Below are 6,000 nucleotides of genomic sequence, written 5' to 3' on the forward strand. Positions count from 1 at the left end.
CCACAACACGGTCCACTTTCCACAACTCCATCTCCACCCACAACCACCTCACCTCCTCTTCATCCTGTCCACCCCGAGTTCCCTTATCGCCTCTATAGGACTGATGCCAGCTCTCAGTGTTCAAGCCTCTATAGGACTGATGCCAGATCTCAGTGTTCAAGCCCCTATAGGACTGATGCCAGCACTCAGTGTTCAAGCCTCTATAGGACTGATGCCAGCACTCAGTGTTCAAGCCTCTATAGGACTGATGCCAGCTCTCAGTGTTCAAGCCTCTATAGGACTGATGCCAGCTCTCAGTGTTCAAGCCTCTATAGGACTGATGCCAGCTCTCAGTGTTCAAGCCTCTATAGGACTGATGCCAGCTCTCAGTGTTCAAAGGCTTAACAATAATATTCACAGCCCTTAGAGTTCATACCAGAGCCCACATGGCCCTGAGCGCTTTCTCCAGTCTCACAGTGAAACACTTCATCCTTGCCTGATGAAGAAGAAGCCCTTGACTTTCCTCCTTTTTAGAATAAGCCACACTTTTTCTATCCGTGACAAGGTGTCCCTCGCTGAAGCTGGCCTCCACCCATTACATAGACCTTGGGCTCTGATTCTCCCACTTTCACCTCCTGAATTCTGGGTTCTGTAGTGCTATGGATTGAACCCAGGGCCTCGTGCATACTGGGAAATTACTCTGTCTACTGAAGCAATGTACCCAGAGTGCCACCTGTCTTTCCTAGGAGGCAATAGGTGTTTCTGTGCCTTAGCATACCCTCAAAGTCCTTACTTTGATGAGTCCCTACATCATGTGACACTAGAGAGATGAACAATTGTTTTTTGTTGTTTTGTTTTAAAATTACATTTATTTATTTGTGTGTTTGTGTAAACGTATGCACACATGTACATCTTAGAGCACAACACTTAGAAGTGTTGGTGAAAGTCTTTCCTTCTACCAAGTTGGTTCCAGGGGTCAAACTCAGGTCATCAGGCTTTACCCACTGAGCTGTCCCTCCAACCCCTAACTACTACATTTCAGTTCATTGGAATCTGACAAACAGGATAGAAGGACAGGGAAAATGAGGAAATTATGAGCAGGACAAATAATCACACTGGGCCCTGACTCGGGCTGTTTAAAGTTGCACTCTTCTCTCCCATGTGGTCCTGACCCGCAGCCTGTAACACACCTTTTCTGTGCTGATGTGAATGGAGGTGATTACATTAACTGCCACTAGATGGCAGTACAGGGCCAAAGGTGCGTGGGACGGGTTTTCTTTGGTCAGCTCCAGTTTGGGGTTTGGTGTGTGTGGGGATGGAGTGGGATCCTTAGAGGGTGGTGACACAGTTTTGTACATTAAAAAGAAATTTTAATTAATCTTCCAAAAGGACTTAAAAATCAGAGAAATTCTAATATTTTCCAAGAAGCAGAAGGAGAATTAGCAGCGGTAGACTTTTCCCATGAGAGCTCTCTCCTTTTTCTTCTCCTCTCTCCTAGCCAGGGCCCAGTTGTGCACTCCTCAGTAACAATACACTTCACATTTTTCTTGCTCTCCAAATGCAGCATCTTTTTTCACTTTTTCCCATCCCTCCAGTGTTTGTTGCTAAGAAGCGATCATGAAGAAGCGAAAGTCTAAACTGTGGTAACCAGTCATCACCAGGTCAGTTGACCTGCATTTGACTGAGGTAATGAGCAGAGCTCAGGGTCTCCTCTCCAGGGCTGTCTACTCCTTGCATCGATTTCCTGATGAGACCAATATGCTCATTTCTTGTTAATCAGACCATTTCCCTCACTTCATCCTTAGAGAAACCCTATATGATAGAAAACCAGCGGAATTATCTGGAATGAGCAACAGGTGGAGAGCGTAAGATGCCTAAACAAATAAAAGGAGTGTGTGTGTGTGTGTGTGTGTGTGTGTGTGTGTGTGTACTGAATAAAATACTTGCAAACCAAATACAAGAACATGTCAAAAATATCATCCACCATGATCATTCAGAGATGCAGGGATAGTTCAATATATGAAAACGAGAAAATGTAATCCACCATATAAGATAACTGAAAAAATAAAACGCAACAAGATCATCTCATTAGATGCAGAAAGGGTCTTTTAAAACATCCACTACTTCCTTTATAATACAAAGTCTTGGAGAAACTAGGGAGGGATACAAGGGACAAACCTAAACACAACAAAGGCAATTTCCACAAAGCCCACAGCCAACATCAAACTAAATGGAGAGAAACTCAAAGCAATTCTAGGACAAGACAAGGCTGTCCACGCTCCTCATATCTATTTGAGATAGTATTTGAAGTCCTAGCTAGAACAATTGGACAACTATAGGAGATCAAGAGGATACAAACTGGAAAGAAAGTCAAAATGTCCCTATTTGCATTGGGTCCCAGGCCCCCTGATTGGCTGCAAACAGAAAGTCTCAGGATGCAGATAAGCTGGGGGTGGGCAGGGTCAGATCAGTGCCTACTGCAGTCAGAGGTTATTTCTGGCAACCAATGGGAGTGGATGCAGAGACCCATAGCCAAAGATTAGGCAAAGAGAGAGCCCAGGTTGGAGTTCTCTATCAGGTCCCTCCCTTGGAGTTCAGGCAGCCCCACATAAGAGGGGGTGGGGAAGTTGAGGAGCCAGCAGAGTACCACTGGGAGACCCCATGGAATTAACTAAGCAGAGATCATGGCGACTCACAGAGACTGAGGCAGCAGTCATGGGGACTGACTACATGGGTCTGTGTTATGGCTGTGTACCTTAGTGTTTCTGGAGGACTCCTGGCAATGGTAGTGGGTGTGTCTCTGACTCTTGTCTGTTCTGGGAACACTTTCCTCCCTCCTACTGGATTGCCTTGCCCAGGCTTGACGTGAGGATTGTGTATGCTCAGTTGAAGTCTCTAGAAGGCCAGCTTGTTCTTTTTCTGGGACGATGGGGCATGAGGGAAGGGTGAGGAAGGAGGGAGGGGAAGCTGTGGTAGGGATGTATTGTATGAGAGAAGAATAAATACAAATTAAAAGAAAATAGAAATAAATTTCACACACACACACACACACACACACACACACACACCTCTGTTCCCTAGGCTGTCTCTTCTTTTGGGCGGTGGCTTCCTTTGCAGTGCTGAAGCGTTGCATTTCAGTCATGCAGTCCCATCGGCTAGTTTCCCCGACAGGAGGAAGCTCAGAGCATTATTGCCCATGACTGAAAGTGAAGACTTTACCCAATGCTCTTCTCTGTCAGCTCCCAAGTGTCAGTCATTTATTCTATTTGAGATGAAAGTAAGGCTGGCTCACTTGATCTCTGTGTTTGGTTAACCCAACACTTCAGCATTAAGGCCAAGCACTCTGCAGCCTCCTGTGTGCACAAGGCTGCCTTAGCCTGGAAGATCCATGTGTCTGCTCTCTGAAACCCTTCAGGAACTGTAGAGGACACACAGCATTGACTCGACATTGTAGCTCTGTAAATTTCCCTGGGATTACAGCTTGCTAAAACTCTGGATATTAAAAGGGGATATTAAAAGCCCTGACTGGAAAACATTAAATACTTAATATTTGTAGTGTGGGCAGAAAAACAAATTGGCTCTTATGTAAATGGGAAGAGTATGTGAAGGACACAGCCCAGGGCAGCCCAGGACCATGTGTGGAGGGATCCATGGTGTATAAATGTAATTGTGATCCTCAACTTCTCAGCTTATCACGGTGCCCGTTGCTTGTGTGTGTTAAGACAGTGTGAGTGCAGATGAGGGTAGAGAACGGAGGGTGTGCTGGCTGGTGCTATGTCCACTGCACACAAGCTACAGTCATTCTGGAAGAGGAAACTAAGAGTTATGGGCTTTTCTGTGCTTGCTCTATCTCTGAAACAATGACCCAGAGACTTGGTACATTTATTAAAAGCTTCAGGCACTAAGCTATGCGATTCTGATCTGTTCTAACTCGACTAAACTGGCCTGGCCTACTTCATAGCCTACTTCACAGCCACGCGTGAGTTACCTGCCATCTCATCTTACCCTGGCCTCCATCATTCATGTCTCATGGTAACTCCCCAGGTTCCTGAAGGCTACTCTCTCCTCCCATCTGAGACCCTCTCTTTGGCTTTCAATGGACACAGAAGTCCTGTCTGCCCTTTCCTGCCTAGATATAGGCTGACATACTGACCAATATGAAGAGGATGGAGAATGATGTTTTATAAAACACTGTGTCAGGAAATGCTTCATAATAACGACAACATCCAAATCGGGACTGGATCTCTGGGTCCAGAAATCAGCATTTGCATACACAGTGCACAAAAGGCATCCCCCAACAGGGAAGCTTAATTGGCAATGCCAAAACTATGTGCATTCTCTTGAGTGATGATTGAGGTGGGAGGGCCCGTCTCAATGTGGGTGGTGGTATCCTTGGCTTGCAGGTTAAGCAAACCATGGGCAGCAAGCCAGTGAGCAGCACTCCTCCATGGCCTCTGTTTTACTTCCTGCCCCCAGATGCCTGCCCTGCTTGAGTTTCTGTCCAGACTTCCTTTCTTGAGTTGGGCTATGGAAGTGTAGACAAAATAAGCTCTCTCCTCCCCAGGTTGCTTTTGGTAATGTTCCAATGGAGCATCAGAAAGCTCAACGAAGACAGGGACTCCCCCTTAAGAGTCACCAAAGACATCATGCAGCAATATTCCGTATGTGGCAGCTTGAGTCTGGGAACAGAAGACAAAATGAAAGACACTCTCAATATGCTTACTTGAGTGGCAGGGGAGTCTCTGGAGTCAGGGTGCTGATGGCTGACTGAGAGTTGGATGGAAAAGATAGCAGTCAACCTGCTGTGCAAGTGGACAGCTTCCGGAGACTGGAGGATGGGGGAAGGAAGACCCCTGTGGTGCTCGTGACACTTCAGTAGCTACCTCCAATCTCTTTAGCAGGGTGATCCCTGGAATGGCTTAGGTCACGCTACCTGCTGAAGTATAGAGACTTGCTGATGAGGCTCCTGTTTGCTTCCATTTTCCCTTCTAAGGTAGATTCAAGTCTCCCTCTGTGACTCTATGACGCCTCTCAGTTGGTCCTGGTAAGTATTCATGGGGGTCAGAGGAAAGGGTGGTGTGTCACACCCACTCCAGTGGAGTCTGTGTGACCTGAAGCTCTTGTGCTTCGTTTCTATCCAGAACAGAGGCAGGTGCCTGCAATGGCTCGGCCTCCTGGAGGTCCTGGCCGTCTCCCTACAAATAGATGATGACCAGGGTCTATGCTTGCGGTGGAGGTGCCTTCTGTGTTCTAGCCTTGGTGATCTTAGCAACTTTAAGCCTGTCAACAATATCTGATTTTAAGAATATAGCAGTGTGGGAAGATGGTCATGTAACTTTAGATGTCTCAGGAACTGAAAGTTCAGAGATGGAAACATCTCACACCATCATGATCCTGATGAACTCAACGGCTGTGATGAATTCAACTGCTGCACCCATTAGTTCCCAGCAAATAGGAGAGAAATTAATTGCAGCTATTAAGAACATGACTGTTCCAGAAAAGTCTTTTCCCCCTTTTTGGGAAAGTTTTGTTTAGCATGATTCAGAATAATAGTGACTCTTTTAGATCATGGATAAGTTCCAACAAGTTGAACAAACTTATCAAGAGTTAACTAGAAGAAAAGGAGAAATTAACATTGAATGAGAAATGAAAGAAATTATAGAATGGTTACAAAAGTTTCCATATTATTCTGAGGGGCCATAAATATAGAGTTTAAACTTTATTAAAACAAAGGTAAATGTTGAATGCATATCTGGCGCCCACAAGTCTGGCAGTATAACTGCAGTTTTCTAAACTATTGTTTGCAGTTGAAAATTGTTTCCTAGTCTGTACGTTCTGCTTTCCTCCTTGCAAGGGACATTTGGTGGGGTAATGAATAAGAGCTGGACGACTGCCCATTATGATGTACCTGTTCTAACTGCTTAAATCTATGCCAAGAAGTAAAGCTTTTTGCAGCAGCACACACCTCGAGTTTGTGTCTATCTATCCTGCCGAATCTGTTCTCTACCTGAAATCCAAGCC

The sequence above is a fragment of the Rattus norvegicus genome, chromosome 4 (assembly GCF_021556685.1).
Source record: "Rattus norvegicus strain SHRSP/BbbUtx chromosome 4, alternate assembly SHRSP_T2T, whole genome shotgun sequence".
In the NCBI taxonomy this organism is placed as follows: Eukaryota; Metazoa; Chordata; class Mammalia; order Rodentia; family Muridae; genus Rattus; species Rattus norvegicus.